Genomic DNA, 19170 nt, shown 5'->3' on the forward strand with positions numbered 1-19170 from the left:
GTTAGCAATTTCCGAGTAAGGTCAGAGATGTTGTAACTGGGCCGATGTTACTCGATGTTCCCAATGTATAAGCAGGACTGCAAGGTATTACGGATGTGAAATAGCGGTAGTCAGGCACGCTGGGCCCGGGTGAAGGTGGCGTGGCCTAATCGCGGGAGGAGTTCCCCTTAGGAAAAAAAAAAAGATCACGGCGCTGCCCGCTGTGGAGGGTGTCGCTGTGAGCCCCTCAGCCAGGCACATAGCCAGTGGGGGGCGCGAGCAGTGTGATCGCTTCTCCAATAGGCATAGAAGACTGCTGCAGCTGCTGCTTAGCAGCCGCGAACAGTCTTCCAGTGCAGCCCAGCACACAGCAGCATGTGCTGGGCTGCTGTGATGTGGGCCCCTCCTGCAAACCCGGGTCCGGGTAATTAGTACTCGCTCCTCTCCCTTTCTGCGCCGCTGGCAGTAGTGGGCGTCTCTATGCTGGCTGGGCGACGGATGTGCGATTGCATTCATTAGCATATTTTTGTAGCAGACCTCCGTGAGTCATCGCAGCTGCAATCGCATTAGCGATCCATGATGAATCAGGCCCCTGGTTCTTTATAATTTTTTTACAGGCCTGGTAAGTACACAGCTTTTTTATGCATGGGGGATGATAAATGCAAATTTTATTAACAAGCGAAGACTGCCTAAGTTTGAGTGAAGATAAGGGAACTGTTTTTTTGCTGATGGCTTTGATTGACAGGCTTGTTGGCTCAGGTGACTTAGTGATGTCAGTGTGTCAGGAGGTTAGTCTCCAGCCTATTAGGGTTTCTTGTAGGAGTGGTCAGGTTAGGGTATATAGGTTAGGGCTCTCCCTTGGGTCAGCCTCTTGCTGTGTTCTTTTCAGGAAAACAGTACCCTATATTGTGCCAAATTACAGTATGCCCCGTCCACGTCGCTCCGCTCCCCCCCGCCGGCTGGCGGACTTTGCCCGCCCGCTCCGCTCTGCAGTGGTATGCGGTCGGGTGGCCACCCCCCCGCCCCATCCTATGGTGTGCGCAACCCTTACACCCCCAGCCATCACCACCCCAGCGCTTACCGTGGCACGCCAGTCTGCGCCCCCCCTGGGCGAGGTTCCCGCAGGACTCGCCGGCCTTGCTCCGGTCCCCCCCGTCTGGCGTTCAGCCGCCGTGGGACACGTCGCGGGCGGCTGCGGCGGGTGACTCACCTCATGTGCCCGCTGCTCCTACTGCGTTGGCCGCGCCGGCGGGAGTCCCTTCTCACGCGGATCACGTGTCACGCACGCCCTCACCGCTCCCTCCTTCTGCTGCTCCGGTGGGTGTGCGGCTGTACGCGCCTCCCGTCGGTCACTCTGCTTACCTGGATGCGCCGCTTATTACAGCGGTGCGTCCAGCGGCGGGGTCACCTGTGACACAAGGCTCCGGCGGGATCAGTGATGGCGCCGGTGCCCTTGCCTGTGCGGCGGGCCCGGCGGCCATTTCGCCTGTGGTGGCCATTTTAAATAATGTGCTGGCCTCACCTCCCAGACACCCCGGGATACTTCAGGGTTCGGGTTTTGGTTATGCAGCTGCTGCCCCCTGGCAGACATTTCCGAATCCCGGTCGCCCGGGCCCTTTCCCCTCCCCTGGGGTTTCTCAAGTCTCATGGTTACATACTGCAACCACTCAACCTCCCTATTTTTCATCGGCCCCGGTTTCTTCAATAGCTGGCCCTTCCTGGGGTCAAGCTGCATGGAGCTCTTGTTTGCCCCTCCGATGTATCCGTCCATTTCCGTGGCACCCCCCACCCTGGGGTACCCCCATTTCTCTGCCCCTTCCTTCCCCTCTTACCCCCCCTTTTTGCAGCCCTCTCCCCACCAAACTTACTTTTACCCTTTGGTTACTTCTTCCTATTCAGCTGCACACCTCCCCCAGCCCGCTCCAGTCACTACACCTCCCCCACCCGGGGCAAATCTGCCCATGCCCCCTCTTTCTCCCCGTCCCCCGACACCTCCAGCCCCACTGCCTGAGATCTCGTTACCTGTGATTCACCATGTTCATGTAGTTTCAGGTACGGCGGCTGCAGGTGGATCCGCAACAGAAGTTTCTTCGGCCAGTGCGGCTGTTATAGCTGATCGTCCCGAAGTTAACCCGGCTGTTCGGCCAGTGGATTCTCCTCGTGAAGAAGTAGATGGCTCGGTTCCGGGTCCCTCAAAGGATGGTGAGTGTGATTTGTCTAATTCCTCATGTTCTTTTTCCAGTTCCTCTTCTCATTCCTCTGGCTCTCCTGCGCGCCCGTGAAAAATTGCTAGGATGGTTGCGCGCCGCCTTGCTAGGAAAACAGATAATAGCAGCAAGAGAGCTGAGGCAGCAATGCCCGAGGAGCCTGAACCAGGCTTGGATGCCGTGCACTGCGCGAACACAGCAATCCTGCGAGGATTGCGAAAAAGCGTTCGGGAAAAGATCCGCAGAGGAAAATTTGTGGATTTTTTCTCGCTCACAGAAGAAACTAAGAAAGGTTTAGCGAAAGCAAAGAAACCTGGGGGTTTGGGCGAGGAGGCTTTTTGCAATTTTAATGCCTGGTTGAAGGGTATGCTAGTGTTTGCGGCATGCTACCTCCACGCACGGGCGGACGAGCACGTCAAAGTTCTGAAATATATTTTTTTGGTGCATGACATGTTCGTTTGTTCCAGGGGTGTGGCATGGCGCGATTATGATGTGCAATTTTGCAGAAAGCACGAAGGTAGACGCGTCCTGCCATTTGGCGTGAAGGACGTTGAGGTATGGTTGGAGGTGTCCCAAAACCATCGCCCCCCTTTGGAGGGGTCCCAGCCATGTAAGTCCTCGTCATCTTTTAAGCCAGGTGCAACGGGTTCAGCGAGAGGCAAATGTTTTGCATTTAATGACTCCAGGTGCACCCGAGGCGCCTCGTGTCGCTTTCGTCACTCCTGCCGCCTCTGCAGTGGTGACCACCTGGCCAAAGATTGTCGACGGGCATCAGGAGTCAACTTATCCGACCCCCCCGAGGGAGCAAGGGCTGCTAGCTAAGGCCAGATCCCCTATTTGCTTAGAGGCTCTTTCCCGTTGGTTAGGATGGTACCCCTTGCGCGAGGAGGCTAAGTTCTTGTTAGAAGGTTTTTCAATAGGTTTTCGTTTGCCAATTTCAGATCCACTAGTTGTTTGCACCCAGCGTAATTTGCGTTCAGCCATAGATCATGCGGATGTTTTGCACGCCAAAGTTCAGGCCGAGGTTCTGTTGGGGAGGATGGAAGGCCCTTTCCCTGTTCCCCCCTTGCGGAATCTCTGCATTTCCCCGGTAGGTGTAGTTCCCAAGAAGGCGCCAGGCAAGTTCCGATTAATTCAGCACTTTTCCTACCCTCCGGGCACTTCTGTCAATGATGCCCTGCCCGCGTCAGCCTGCAGAGTGGTATATCAGTCATTTGACGAGGCTCTAGGCCTCGTTCGCCATTTTGGTCAGGGAGCGTTGATGGCGAAGATCGACATTGAGTCGGCCTTTCGTCTGCTGCCGCTGCATCCGGAAGCTATGCGCTATATGGGCTTTCGTCTGCCAACTGGCTATTTTGTTGACAAATGTTTGCCCATGGGTTGTGCAGTTTCCTGTTACTATTTTGAGAGTTTCAGCTCCTTTTTGCACTGGTGCATCCAGGCCGGTACTGGTCGGGATGGGGTAGCACATTATTTGGACGATTTTCTCTTTGTGGGTCCAGGAGGGAGCGACGTTTGTGCAGACCTCCTCTTCTCCGCTTAAGCGCTTTTTCGGACTCTAGGAGTTCCAGTAGCATCGGATAAAACAGAAGGTCCCAGTACCCGTTTGTCGTATTTGGGTATTGAGATTGACACATTAGAGGGTTTTTGTCGACTCCCCCAAGACAAGGTGTTAAAATTACTGGATATGGTGGCATGTTGTTTGTCCACTGATAAGGTGAGATTGCGCGCAGTTCAATCGCTGTTAGGTTCCTTCAACTTTGCCTGCCGGGTGATCCCGATGGGCAGGGTTTTTTGCAGGAAACTTGAAGGGGCAACAGCAGGGGTTACTCCGTCCTTACATCTGTCTGTCGGCCGAGATTAAAGATGATCTCCGGGTTTGGGCCAGATTCCTGGTTCAGTTTAACGGCGAACGCATTTGGCCTTCGCCCCCCGTGGCCAACAAGGTGCTGCAGCTCTTTACTGACGCTGCCGGGTCATCTGGCTTCGGGGCTTATTTTGATGGGGACTGGTGCGCCGCTCCATGGTCCCCAGAATGGCGCAGCGAGGGCCTTACCAGCAACTTATTACTTTTGGAACTATTTCCAATAGTGGTTGCTGTCAAGCTTTGGCGGAATCGTTTGAACAACCGGCACGTAAAATTTTGGTGTGACAATTTAGGTGTGGTACACGCCATCAACAATCAGAGAGCGGCTTCCCCCTTTGCATTGCGCCTATTGCGTCATTTGCTGTTGCGTTGCCTGGAGTCGAATATTAGTCTCACGGCGTGTCATGTCCCTGGCACAGCCAATGAGATAGCTGACGCATTGTCTCGTTTCCAGTTTGCGCGTTTGCGCTCCCTAGCCCCGTTTTCTTCTCCTGAAGGTTTAATTTGCCCCTCGTTTGTATGGCAGATCATCAGGCCGGCTTAGAAGGTTTGGTGCGGCATTCACTTGCCCCGTCAACCCTCAGAACATACTCGGCGGCCTGGCAGGATTGGCGGGATCATTGCGCCCAGCCTGTCATGGAGGGTAAGTCGGACCAGGACTTGATCTTGTCTTTTGTCTGGTTTAAACACCAACAGGGCAGGTCCAGGGCTTCTGTGGTTGCGGCGCTCGCGGGGATATCATTCTTTTGCAAACTTAAAGGTCATTACGACCCCACTAAATCATTTATGTTAATGAGAGCCCTTAAAGGTTGGGCCAAGGAGTGCCCCGCTCACGCCGACTCACGCAGGCCGGTGGACCAACAGCTGCTGCAGTCTTTGCTGTCGGTGTTAGAAAAGGTAACTACGGATTCATTTGAAGTGGCGCTTTTCAGTTTGGCTTTTGTGGTCGCATTTTACGGTGCATTCCGAGTTGGTGAGTTAGTGGCGGCTAGTAAAAAGTCGGCTTCCTCCGGCCTGTTGTTATCGGATGTTGTGTTTAGGGATTCTACTGTGTTATGTAAATTAAGATTCTCCAAGACAGATCAGACAGGGAGAGGTAGATGGGTTACTCTGCATCGTCAGGACGGCAATCTGGTGTGCCCCGTTAAGTTGGCATCCTCCTACATGGGTGTGCGCCCATCTGGAGGATCGCAGTGGCTGGTGCACGTCTATGGCACACCCCTTACTAAGTTCCAATTTGCTGCTATTTTTAGGCGCGCCTTAGGCGAGTTAGGCTTAGACGTCTTAGTGTTTGGGACTCATTCTTTTCGCATAGGTGCAGCTACTTGCGCAGCTTTAGCAGGGGCTTAGCCTGCAGGTATTCAACAAGTAGGTAGATGGAAATCTGCAGCTTACAAGTCTTATGTGCGCTGCGATAAATTATAGTGCGCTCCTTGCTAACCCGAAAACATTGTTTACCCACCAATTGATGAATGGCTAGCGTTCAACAATTGGGGGTGTGAAGGGATTTTTTTGTTTTCCCCCCCGGGAGCCATGATTTGACCACTTTGGTTCACGGGTCGGGTTTTTTAGTTTTTCTTCTTCACTCGGGTTCTTTGTTTCCCCCTTTTATGCATCCCTGCTAGCTAGTCGCTATGTTTTCTTTCATAAGTTGTGTCGTGGTGGTGGTTTTCTACAGTTTCTCATGGTTAGGCTTCTTTTTCCTTTTCAGCACCTGCAAGGGAAGATGGACAGGTCTGGTTTGTGGGTCATTCCTATGTTTTTTGGGCAGAGAAGCATGGTCTGGCTAAACGTGCTAGTTTGTTGCTTGGTGGACGGAGCGTGCGATGGATTGGAGTGAGGGGTTTGCGTGTGGAGGCTGTTCTTGATTTGTTGATCTCATCTGTGGCTTCTTGGGGAGCGCCGGAGTGGTTGGTGTTGCACGTTGGTGGTAATGATGTGGGTCATCTGAAAGGTGTGGAATTGATTGTGCGGTTGCGTGGTTTATTGGAGGAGGTGCGAATGCGTTGGCCAGGAGTTTGGATTGTTTGGTCAGAAATGGTTCCTCGTTTAACTTGGAGGGGCGCTCGGAATTACTCGACTGTGGATATAACGAGGAAGAAGGTGAATGTGGTGGTGGATCGGTATGTGCTTTACTTGGGAGGTGTGATTGTGCGTCACAGCTTTTTGACTGGCGACATGGATCGTTATTTTCGCCCGGATGGTGTGCATTTAAATGCCCTTGGCCTTGGGCTGTTCATCAAGGATCTACTTTCCTTTCTAGATTAGTTTTTCTTTGGTGGCGGGCCAGTCTTCCTTTGTTGCCTGGTTTGGCGGGAGTTCGCTGCAGCTCAGTGGCTTCATGTGGCGCAAGAAAACGTTGTGGGGGCGCTTGACCTCAAGGTGAGTGGCGAATTTGTCCTTCTCTGTACGAGGGGACCCGAACGCTTTTTGTACGGAGGCGTTTGGATTGGCTCAGGAGGGAAGCGAGACCCCCACATCGTAAGTGCGTCTATAGGAGGGTCGTTTTAGTCGTCCCTCGAGTCATTCGTATTTAAAAGCTAGAACTGAGCTTGCAGCGTCTCTTGCCACCTCGGTAAGGTTAATTAATTAATTAATTATCAAATAAAAACCTGTGACCTTTTAGCCAAGCTGCATTGTGTCTGTGTCGTTATTTATTATTAAGTTAAGTTTAGTTAAGAAGGTTGTATAAGGTTGGAAGCGATAAACCAATGTATCTCTTATTGATTTTTGATGGTGTTACTCTGGGGTAATCAGTTCTTGTACATAGATTAAGTACAGGAACATGATAAGACCGGTTCGCTTGCTGCAACCAAAACTAGTTGCTTTTTCTTCTGAAGTGACTTTTTGGACCTTGCTCCAGAAACAGGGAAAAGTTGATCCATTCTGTAAAGATATATTTAAAATGTAGATAAACTAGAAAGATGTCACATTTAGAGATGAGCGGGTACAGATTCCTGGAAACCAAATCCACCCGAAATTAGAGTATTCCCACCTGGTTCGGATTCCAAAACAAGGCAAAATGTCATCTTCCCAGCGCCGGTTCTCACGTGTTTTGGATTGCATGTACAAGTCCCTCCCTTGTGATTGGGCACCATTTTACACAGGAGATCAGAGAGAGAGAGGGAGTGTTGGAAGCACTGTGTTGTGTGTTACTCATACTTACCTACTTTGCTGGGCAGCTTTCCGGGAGCAGCAGGAGGGGACCTGCTGCTCTCCTCTTCGGGGGGCGGGGCCAGACGATAGACGGCATTAGACCCCACCCCCTTTTTATTAAAAACCGTGATTCGCGTCTCCGTGGGGAGGGGGCAGGGCTAAATGACGCAATTTGCCTAATTTAGCCCCGCCCCTTCCCGACGGACCCGATCATTTCAGGTAAAATCTCCCCATCCTGCCCACTTCACTAGGAAGTGGGCGGGATGCGGGAGATATGCCTACTCTTCCGGGATCGCGGGGGGTTACCCGAAAAATCGGGAGCCTCCCGCGATTCCCGGGAGAGTAGGCATGTATGGTGTTACTGTGGTTATTAATTGTTATCTTAGGGGCATGGTGTAATTTTGGGACTGTGGGCTGCAGCATTCAGAGGCACAGAACGCCATTAGGAGGAATGGACTAGTCGGACTGGAGCTGTTTGTCAATCCAGTAAAGGCAGGGGCAGGGCACTGTGGCATTTACAACTGCCATTAAGAGCATTGTGTTTATCTTAAAGGAGCACTGTGTGGGTTTTGTCATTTAAAAAAAAATGCAATTTAGGAGCACAGTTTAACTTAAAGGGGCACTGTGTCATTAAAAAAACCATAGAGGCACTGTGGACTATAGGCTACAGCACTTTGATAAAAAAATAACATTCAGTAGGTGCCATCATTACTGGAGTCACAGTGTGTTAAAAAAAATGCTGATTGGGGAGGATGTTAACATTGCAACAACACTATTCATTGGCAGCACAGCCTAAAGTGACTTTATCATGCCTGTACTAGTTCAGAAGTGATAACACTATAAATATATGGTGTGGTAATAATGCTAATTGAGTAGGGATGATGTTATAACATTGCAGTAACATTATTCATTGGCAGCACAGCTTAAAGTGATCTGTGAGCTTCATATGAATCGATCAGTCAGAATAAAACTAATATTATACAGCAGTATTAGTGTGACGCTATTCTATGCTCACAAACCAATGTGTATTATATTAAATGAATAAATTGTGACACATGAGACAGCAAAAGATAATAAGTATTGTTATGTGATTGTCTGACCTTTAAAGGATTGAACCAGCAGTTATGCCTTATATTAAAAGGTGGACATTATTGCTGAAGTTTTCACAAGCCACTCAAGTGGATGTGATATTATTATCACCAATATAATACCTCTTTTCCACCAAAAACCTGGGTCCGTCCTGGGTTTTCAGACATGGTTCCGACCCAGGTCAGACACAGTTTTCACAGCATCATCAATCTGGGTTATTCTCAGGTCCGCCCTGTTTACACTGAATTTGGGTCTGCCTTGCTAAACTTGTGAGGTCATAAAAAGTGGGTGGTGACTGCTCCACAACCACCTATCAGCTCATTTTAGGCATGACCCAGGTCGGATAACCCAGGTTATGCCATTTACACTGCATCATTAACCAGGTCCATCCTGCGTCTGACCCTGGTAGCTACCTGGGTTAGATTGACGGGTCACTTGACCCGGATTATTTTTCAGGGGCCCTTTTACACTGAGCTGTGACCCGGGTAGACCCAGCAATAACCCAGTTTTTTGCTCTGGTGTAAAAGGGGTATTAGTGAATTCCATTATTGATTTAGCTCTATGACCAACAAGGAGCATTTATATGTAGGTTATTAGATATATTGAATATACATATTACATATAATTTTGCTTCGGTTCAACATTGCTTTCATAATACTGGGAAATTGAAATGGTGGACCCTGCTTTTTTATACACTATTTGCTCACATTTTTCTATCTTTATACACTAATCTATATGTATGTTTATCAATTCAATAAATTTTTTACCTCTATTTTTTACTGTACCATTCCCAGTGAATGGAATTTTTAGTATAATAACTAATAAAAGTCAAGTTTTAATGTATTGATTTTGTGCATGCGCGCCTATCTCTAACAACCCCTAGCCTCTTTTTGTTTAATTTATTCGGTAATATGAATGACCAAGATAAATTGTATTTTTGTAAAGCCTTTTCTCAGTAGCCGCAAAACAAGGCCTCAAATAAAATTTTCATAACCAATCAAATATTCAATCAATCGATAAATCATTCAATCAATCGTTTATCTCTCTTCCAACACATACATACTCCACCTCCATTTCCTTGTACTGCCCTTGGGCCTCTGATCTAGTTTTTGAATAATGAAAACATTCTTTTTATTGGGTTGTATAGTTTATTAAACTGCCATCCTATGTGCCACTGCTATGCCGCAATCTTTCATAGATGTGCTATATTATTTTAAACTGCCGTGTGTTTGTGCCAATATTAGTGAACAATATTGTGCGCTATGAGGTGGTCAAATTGACTTGAAATGACTGGAAATTAATGTTATTGAGATAAATAATACTGTAGGAACACAAACAGGTCCAAATTACTGTACATGATTTTTGCTGTTTTTATAAAAAAAACATTTTTTTTTTAAAATCCAGATCCAAACCAAAACCAAAACACAATGATAAATTAGAACCAAAACCAAAACACGGGGATCCGTACACATCTCTAGTTACATTACACTGTAAAGCACACTTACCAACTGTATTTCCATAACAAAACAGCTGCTTCCTCAGTAAGTGATGTTAGTTTAATCTCTCTGTTACTGACTTGTGTTGAATTTTCTAATCTGCTCTCCAATATCACAGTGTGCTCATGTGATTCTTTTGCACTCATTTAGGGGCCAATTCTTCATGTCAAGTCTGACTCAGCAGTGCTAATGTGCCTGCCTGAACTGGGGTTCATGCACGTGCACAAAGCCTTGGCATCTAGCAGCATGAGCCGAACAGTGGCGGATTTTCACACTCCTGATCTCCTTCCCATAGGGAAGGAGCAGGGGTGTCGGGACAAATGCCATCTGAAGATGATGAAGATTCCCATAGTCAAGCTCTGAAAATTTTGTATTTTCGAAACTTGATTCATTTAGATCTCCATACTAGTGTATAGGGACAGCGGGCTGATTGGGACTAAAAGGAAAGCAGGAGATACCTTTATAATGAATGGCCCTAATGCGTTATTTCTACAAAGTAGATGAAAATTTTCATTTTCACCTGCTTTTGTAGAAATGATGAGTAGACCCTCTAGTAAGGTCTGAAATAACTGCAGGTTGAAAATCGCATCAATGTTATTTTTTTATGTTTATCAGTTTCTCTTTATTAACTGGTTATACCTGTATAGATCTATTTCCTTTCCTCAATAGAATCAGTTTGTTTATTTTATTTTTTTTCCAATGTGTATGTGGTGTTTGTTGGGTCCACTTATGGTTCTCGTATTTGCAGCCCATGTAAAATGCTAATGAGTGCTCTTCAAATTTGGAGTGAAAACTAATTAAAACTGTTATTGTTAGCTCAGATTTGTTCCCTTAGATTGCCCAGATGCGAGTTATTATCCTAATTAAAACAATCAGTATGACAGGACGGTGACAGGAAAACAGCGGAAATTGAGAAAGAATAGAGAAAATGAGGGACATTTCTCTATGAACCCTAAAAGTTCTCATTCAAAAACAAGCATGCTCAAATATCTGGAAAGTTTTGTGTTTGTTACTATAATAAAATGATACCCCTTTGTATTTAATCCTTTTTTTTCCCCAAAAAAACTGCATAAAGTTAATAGACAAGGACAATTCTTATCTTGACTATCACTTTCAACTTCTTGACAGGACACAACTGGAGCACCTACTGACTAATTACTCTGAAGTATTACTCTGCTGTGTTTGGTATCTGATAGGCTTATTGTCAAAACTGACTCTGGCTTCTATGAGCTGAACTACAGTATATACTATATAAATACAGTAATGTTTTTATCTTTTAGGTCAGAAACTCTGGCTTGATGTCCCTATCAGCATGGTTCAAGTTATTCTATATGATCCAATAAAATGGCTGTATAACCTGTATTTTTACCTTCAGGTCAAACTGGACAACCACGTATGTGGACACTAATTACTATATGAAGGGGTCCGTTCTTAAAATTATTCCTACAGCTAATTGGGTTATTTTTAGACTAGATCTGCTGTATGTCTGAACCCAAATTGACCATTAACACTCTTTCCTCCCTTTATACTTTCTCCCTTGGTGAGGACATCAGCTTATTTGGCTTCCACTGTCATTTCTATGCTGATGATACTTATCTCTACCTCTCTTCCCCTCATTTCTACCCTTCTCCCTCATGTTTCCAGTTGTATTTCCGCCATGTATTTCCCGGATGTCCAAGTGCTTTCTTAAACTTCCTATCCTCCTGTCAGGACTGCTACTATTTCAGTACATAAAGATAGACTACTTTTGCCAAAGTTCCATTGTGGTCGTTGGAGGAGCTATCCTGCTTGCTGGCATGCTTCTCATTCAGGGGATAGAGTGTTAAAGTGATCATCTGTTTCCCAGGTGTCGTCAGGTTGTGGGATTCCTAGATTGCTCATTATTTCAAACCTGATTCCATTTTGGTCACATGTTCTGAAACTTCCTATGGATCACAGACCTCTAGTACAAAGCCTGTCAGTAACTGTTTCTCAGTGTCTATGCAACGTTGCTTTCAGGTCTTTTCTTGGACTCCTGCCAGATCCCAGCTGTGCCTGTGGATTGCTGTGGACTTTGTTATATTCCAGATGAACTTCTGATGCCAGTTATCCGCTGCACTACAGAGCCCAGCATTCCTATTGTCTAAGTATTGCTTTTGCTCCATCATTGTGCTTTCATAATTTTCCTGCACTTTACCTGTTGTCTTTTCGTTCCTGTGGCTATTGAACTCATCCTTGTTACAGTTGTCAACTGCACAGTTTCAGTGTCATCTCCACATCACGGGGCTCAACCCCGCTCCGTACTCTAGCCACACCACAGGGCTTTAACCTGCTACAATCTTCTCCGCATCACGGGGCTCAACCCTGCTACAATCTTCCTCGAATCACGGGGCTCAACCCTGCTGCAATTTTCTCCTATACCGATTATTGCATAAGTGAACCTCTGTGCTCTTTGAGACTTTATTTGAGACCTTGCTGTTTATAATTCTTACGTGAATAAATTCTATTTTACTTTTATCCTGTGCTACTGAGTTCCTAAGACCACCCAGTTTATTGTGCCTAGTAGGCCTGCCTCCCTCCAGGAGTCTCAAGTGTCAGCAGCCGTGACACCTCCTGAGTCCTCTTATCTCCCTCCTTTTCACTAACCATTGATCATCTTCACTCCCTCTTGAGTCCTCTTATCTCCATCCTTTTTACTAACCATTGATCATGTTCCCACCCTCCTGAGTCATTTTATATCCCTCCTTTTCACTAACCATCGATCATCTTCCCACCCTCCAGAGTCCTCTTATCTCTCTCCTCTTTACTATGAATCGTCTTCCCACCCTGCTGAGTCCTCTCATCTCCCTCCTTTTCACTAACCATTGATCATCTTCCCACCCTCCTGAGTCCTCTTATCTCCCTCCTTTTCACTAACCATTGGTCGTCTTCCCACCTCCTGTCCTCTTATCTCCCTCCTTTTCACTAACCATTGATCATCTTCCCACCCTGAGTCCTCTTATCTCCCTCCTTTTCACTAACCATTGATCATCTTCCCACCCTCTGAGTCCTCTTATCTCTCTCCTTTTCACTAGCCATTGGTTGTCTTCCCACCTCCTCAGTCCTCTTATCTCCCTCCTTTTAACTAACCATCGATCGTCTTCCCACCCTCCTGAGTCCTCTTATCTCCCTCCTTATCACTAACCATTGACAACATCATCATCTCTTCTGTCCCACAAGGCCACAGTCTACATGTTGTGCTCAACTCTGTCCTCTCCTTCAAACCACACATTCAGGCCCTCGCCCATTCTTGTTGCTTCTACATTCATAATATCTCCAGGATTAGACCCTCTCTTAATCTGTAGGCAACAAGGACCTTCATCCACTCACTGGTTATCGCTCGACTGGACTACTGTAACCTCCTGTTATCTGGTCTTTCTGACTCCCATTCTCTCCACTCCAATCCAGTCTTAATGCTGCTGCCTGGCTCATCTTTCTCTCCACCTACTCTGTATCTATCTCCCCTGTTCTTCTAGGCACTACACTGGCTCCCTTATCCCTACAGAGTCCATTTTAAAGTACGAACCCCAATAAAGCCCTCCCATCACACTCCCGCCTGTCCACATTGCTCTGCCAACACCCACTGCCTCTCTACCCAACTAATAACTTATTTCCACTCATGTCTTCAAGATTTCACCCATACTGCTTCGCCCATGGCTTTCTCTCTCTATCAAACTCTCCACCACTTTGCAAAGTTTCAAATAGGCTCTCAAAACCACTTTACCAAAGCCTGTTAGATGTATTTGCTCTCTGAAATACTCTAACGTCTTAAAGCTGGGTGATAGTGCTAATAAGTTAATAACAATAATAATAATAGTAACATTATGTGGAATGTACAACTTCTTTGCTGGATATATACCACAAGATGTATTTTAGAGATGTGCGGGTCTGTTTCTCAGAAAACCGACAACAAACAAATTTAGAGGTTCCAAGTCGAACCGAGTCCAAGTTCGGAATCACTTTGGGGTATAGAGTCCCGGTTTGGATCTTCCTGCAGTCCGGAACTCGAATTTAAAACCCAAACCAAACGTAATTTCAGGTGTTTTTTTTATTTTTTTTTAATGCAGATCCAAAATCAAAACACATGAGGGTGGTTTTGCAAAACCAAAACACGAAGATGAATCCGGATGCAAAACCAAAACACTGGGGTCGGTGCACATCTCTAATTAATTGTGCCAAGTTCTTGTGATACAATTAAAATCTATTTTTCCTTCTCCATTCTGCACTCTATGATAAAATCACATTTCACAGAAGCTATAGTCTATGAGTAAAGCTGGGATGACATTGACCAATTGTGGTGTTTGGGATAGAACTGGGGCAGTTAAGGCCAAATTGATGAAACAAATCCCTAAATATACAGTCAGGTGCATAAATATTGGGACATTGACAGAATTTTCATATTTTGGCCTCTATTCACCACCACAATGGCTTTGAAATGAAGCAAACAAGAGGTGCTTTAACTGCAGACTTTCAGATTTAATTTGAGGGTAATTACATCCAAATCAGGTGAACGGTGTAGGAATTACAACGGTTTCTATATGTGCCTCCCACTTTTTAAGGGGCCAAAAGTAATGGGACAAACTAAACAATCCTAAATCTAAATTTCACTTTTTAATACTTTGTTGCAAATCCTTTGCAGGCAATTACAGCCTGAATTCTGGAATGCATAGACATCACGAGACGCTGGGTTTCATCCCTGGTGATGCTCTGCCAGGCCTCTACTGCAAATGTCTTCAGTTCCTGCTTGTTCTTTTGGCACTTTCCCTTCAGTTTTGTCTTCATCAAGTGAAATGCATGCTCAATCGGATTCAGGTCAGGGGATTGACTTGGCCATTGCATAAAATTCCACTTTTTAGCCTTAAAAAACTCTTTGGTTGCTTTTGCAGTATGCTTCGGATCATTGTCCATCTGCACTGTGAAGCACCGTTCAATGAGTTCTGAAGCATTTGACTGAATATGAGCATATAATATTGCCCGAAACACTTCAGAATTCATTCTAGTGCTTTTGTCAGCAGTCACATCATCAATAAATACAAGGGAACCAGTTCCATTGGCAGCCATACATGCCCACGCCATGACACTACCACCACCATGATTCACTGATGAGGTGGTATGTTTTGGATCATGAGCAGTTCCTTTCCTTCTCCATACTCTTCTCTTCCCATCACTCTGGTACAAGTTGATCTTTGTCTCATCTGTCCATAGTATGTTTTTCCAGAACTGTTATGGCTTTTTAAGATGTTGTTTGGCAAACTCTAATCTGGTCTTCCTGTTTTTGTGGCTCACCAATGGTTTCCATCTTGTGGTGAATCCTCTATATTCACTCTTGTGAAGTCTTCTCTTGATTGTTGACTTTGACACATATACACCTACCTAATGGAGAGTGTTCTTGATTTGGCCAACTGTTGTGAACGGGTTTTTCTTCACCAGGGAAATAATTGTTCTGTCATCCACCACAGTTGTTTTCCGTGGTCTTCCGTGTCTTTTGGTGTTGCTGAGCTCTCCGGTGCATTCTTTCTTTTTAAGAATGTTCCAAACAGTTGATTTGGACACACCTAATGTTTTTGCTACCTCTCTGATGGGTTTGTTTTGATTTTTCAGCCTAATGGTGGCTTGCTTTACTGATAGTGACAGCTCTTTGGATCTCATATTGAGAGTCGACAGCAACTGATTCCAAATGCAAATGTCACACCTAGAATCAACTCCAGACCTTTTACCTGCTTAATTGATAATAAAATAACGAGGGAATAGCCCACACCTGTCCATGAAATAGCTTTTGAGTTGATAGTCCCATTACTTTTGGCCCCTTAAAAAGTGTGAGGCACATATAGAAACCTTTGTAATTCCAACACCGTTCACCTGATTTGGATGTAATTACCCTTAAATTAAATCTGAAAGTCTGCAGTTAAAGCACATCTTGTTTGTTTCATTTCAAAGCCATTGTGGTGGTGAATAGAGGCCAAAATATGAAAATTCTGTCAATGTCCCAATATTTATGCACCTGACTGTACATCACTAAGGAGTGCAAAGGGCGGAGCCTACTTGACAACAGTGAAGAGAAAATTAGCACCAGAAAATGATTTCACTTGTGAAAAAGCAGTGGCTCACATTTTCACGAACAAAAGTCAAACGCCCTGGGACGTCTGAGTTTCGCCTACCAACCCCCCTCATCACCACCCACCAAACGGTACTTCCTGTCAATCACTCTGCGATGGGTCTGCGTAGCCGCTGCAATCGCAGTCCTGATCGCAGTGGAGTGTTTGTGCATGCATACTGCGATGCATACGCATGCACAGAATGCAACAATCGGCCGATAGCCTGTGTAATCGCAGTTGCGATCCTTGCTGAATCAGCCCCAATATCATTTTGTAACAGTATGTAAAATAAGTCCTAGATTTATATGATTTATATAGTACAAACATTTAACCATGTGCTCAGTTTGTTACAGAAAACACTGGAGGGGACAACCGGCTCTGGTGCCACAGGCTCCCCTCTCTACCTTCCAGGCATGCACATAAACAATGAAATTATTCAACTGTACCTCTTTTAATAGCTGGACCCGGGAGGCTGGCAAGAGATTACATTATCATTTGGACTACAAGAAAACCTGTTTAACTCCTCATTCCTTGCTTGGAAATCATTCCCCGGACATCTCCTGGCATTTGATACTTCTTATTACTGTACCTGAAGTTCTGTTGCTGACCTTACACTGTGTATTTGACTTTGAATTTCTCTAACAATTGCAAACTTCACTATCAGCCACTGATTTCAGATCTAGCTGTCTACTCTTTGGCCTGCCCCTCTGAATTTGATGTTTGCTTCAAGGGGACTACTGCAGGTGTTCACTACAAATGGCCACTTTTCCGAATGTCTCAAATAGAAATGAGAGGTGTACGTGGCTACAACGGTGTTGGCAGATATCCGGTATGTTAATTCCAACAGTTGTGCTGAATTACTTTCATCATCTACACAGTGGCACAGAAGTCAGCATTGCTTCCTCCCAGCTCATGTTACCACCATTTTATTTTGGATTCCTGGAGAGGGGGATCGGCCAGGGTGTGTAGCCAAATCCATAGTAGAGTTACAACAATTGTATTTGACAGATTTTAGGCCATTATTATCAGACCCCTACAACCCCTTTTAATGCCATCAGACCCCTCTACATGCCTCCCTTTATACGTCATCAGGGGATGTAGTTAGCATTCTGGTGAACTGAAAGGCAGCGCTCAAAAGCTCATTGAAGGAATCCTGACAGGGTCAGAATTCCGGCTAGACTATGCAGGGAGCTGCGATCCTGTATGGGATGTTTTAGGGTTAGGGGTTAGGCACTAGGGTTTGGCTGTGGGAAGGTTAGGCTGCAGGAGTAGGGGGTGAGGGCTAGGCTGCGAGTTAGGTGGGTTAGGGGCAGGGTAAGGGTTATATTACTTACCAGCAGGCATTGGTATTTCAACTATCAGGATTCCGGTGCCGGGATTCTGATCACCAGCATTCTGTGCTCCAGGATTGCATTCCCAACCTGTCATCAGAGACCGCTCATGGCCATATAAATATACATATATATATATATATATATATATATATATATATATATATTAGGGGTGTGCACCAGCCACTTTTCGTGTTTTGGTTTTGGATCTGGATCTTCGTGTTTTGGATCTGGATTGGTTTTGCCAAAACCACCCTTCCGTGTTTTGGGTTCTGGGTTTTGTGTTTTGGATCTGCATTTTTTCTTAAAAAATAAAACAAAACGCTAAAATCACATAAAATGGGCCTTTTTTTGTTCCTACGCTATTAATAACCCCAATAACATTAATTTCCACTCATTTCCACTCTATTCTGAACACCTCACACCTCACAATATTGTTTTTAGGCCAAAAGGTTGCACCGAGGTAGCTGGATGACTATGCTAAGCGACACAAGTGGGCGGCACAAACACGTGGCCCATCTAGGAGTGGCACTGCAGTGGCAGACAGGAAGCCAATCAGCGTTATGGTGCCCATTTGCATGTAGCACGAACCCGGCAGATCCGTGCTACATGCATCTGTGTGATTGGCACAGAGCAATGACAGGTCCGTGAGACCCGTCTGTGCTGCTGTGGTAAAAAAAAAAAAAAACTGTAAAAAAAGAAAAAAATGGCGTGTACCCCCCCAAAAAAGAGCAACCAGCCCCGGGCATTAGTAACCCAGTGCAGGGTGTGCTTAAATACAGGGGACAAACGACGTAGGGGTCCCCCGTATTCTGCGCAACCAGCTCTGGGCTCTGATCCGGTCCTGGTTCTGGAAATACAGGGGAAAAAAATTAGGGTTCCCCTGTATGTTCCAGAACCAGCACTGGACTTTTTCTAGTGGGTGGCTGATGCCACAGCCAGGGGAGCCCTTTCACCGGGCCCCCCAGCCGCAGCATCAGCCCTGCGCTAGTCAGCCCAGGCCGGGGATCCCTGGAGAGCTGGGGACCCCCCCAATAAAGGGGTCACCCTCTCCAGGGCACCCCAGGCCCAGGCTGATAGCCCGGGGCTATCCCCGCCACCCCTGGTAGCGGTGGGTGGCGGGTTGATTGTGTGATGTGGTGTAAATAAAGAATATCAAACATTGGGCCTGATTCAGAGCCGTTCGCTATTTGTGGTCGTTCGTTTAAAAACAAGGGGTGGCTATTCAAATGATCCATACGCACATTGCAGTCTGTTCACACCTCTAAGTCTGACCGAGCGTACAAAACATACGCTCATTTATTTGTTAAAAACGCCCCCTGGCCGCTCGCACCATACGTCATGTCCGCTATTTATTAGATTAATCGAGTACATCGACCAGCGTATGAACTGCTCGCTATTCTTGTGGTTGGTGTTTGCTACCACAAATTTGCGAGCAGTTCTGGCTATAAAATAACCCAGTGACGTGGTCAATGACGCTGCTGTTTTAAATATACACACCCATAAAACGCCCGTTTTGACCTTTAAGCACGCCTGCGTTCGGATCTCCACTCCCCATTTTCAAGCTCCTTCCCCTGTTACCACCCACATACGCCTCATTCTGTCACTCAAAATAGCAGGCCCTCGCTATATTGCGTACCAACGATTTTCGGCCGCACTGACTGGTTCGCGCATGCGTACTAAAAACCGTACGCATGCGCAGATGTGCAAACATCGCTCGGAACGAGCGTACTGCCGCTAACGAGCGGCTCTGAATGAGGGCCATTGTCTTTACAAGTAGAACTGTAAGTCCCAGCTAGCCTGCCCCGCATGCTGGTACTTGGAGAACCACAAGTACCAGCATGCAGGGCATTAAGGGCCCACTAGTACCTGTAGTTCACCTGTAAAAAAAATGTTTAAAAAAACACAGGACACACACACCGTGACAGTATA

The 19170-nt window shown here is 46.1% G+C and overlaps 1 pseudogene; it reads left to right on the plus strand.

The window, feature by feature from the left end:
* The first annotated feature begins 3447 nt into the window (after nucleotides 1–3447).
* Nucleotides 3448–11284, plus strand: LOC148508571 (uncharacterized; annotated as a pseudogene).
* Nucleotides 11285–19170: the final 7886 nt, after the last annotated feature.

This window comes from Taudactylus pleione, unplaced genomic scaffold, assembly GCF_031769625.1.
Source record: "Taudactylus pleione unplaced genomic scaffold, aTauple2 ptg000355l, whole genome shotgun sequence".
Lineage (NCBI taxonomy): Eukaryota > Metazoa > Chordata > Amphibia > Anura > Myobatrachidae > Taudactylus > Taudactylus pleione.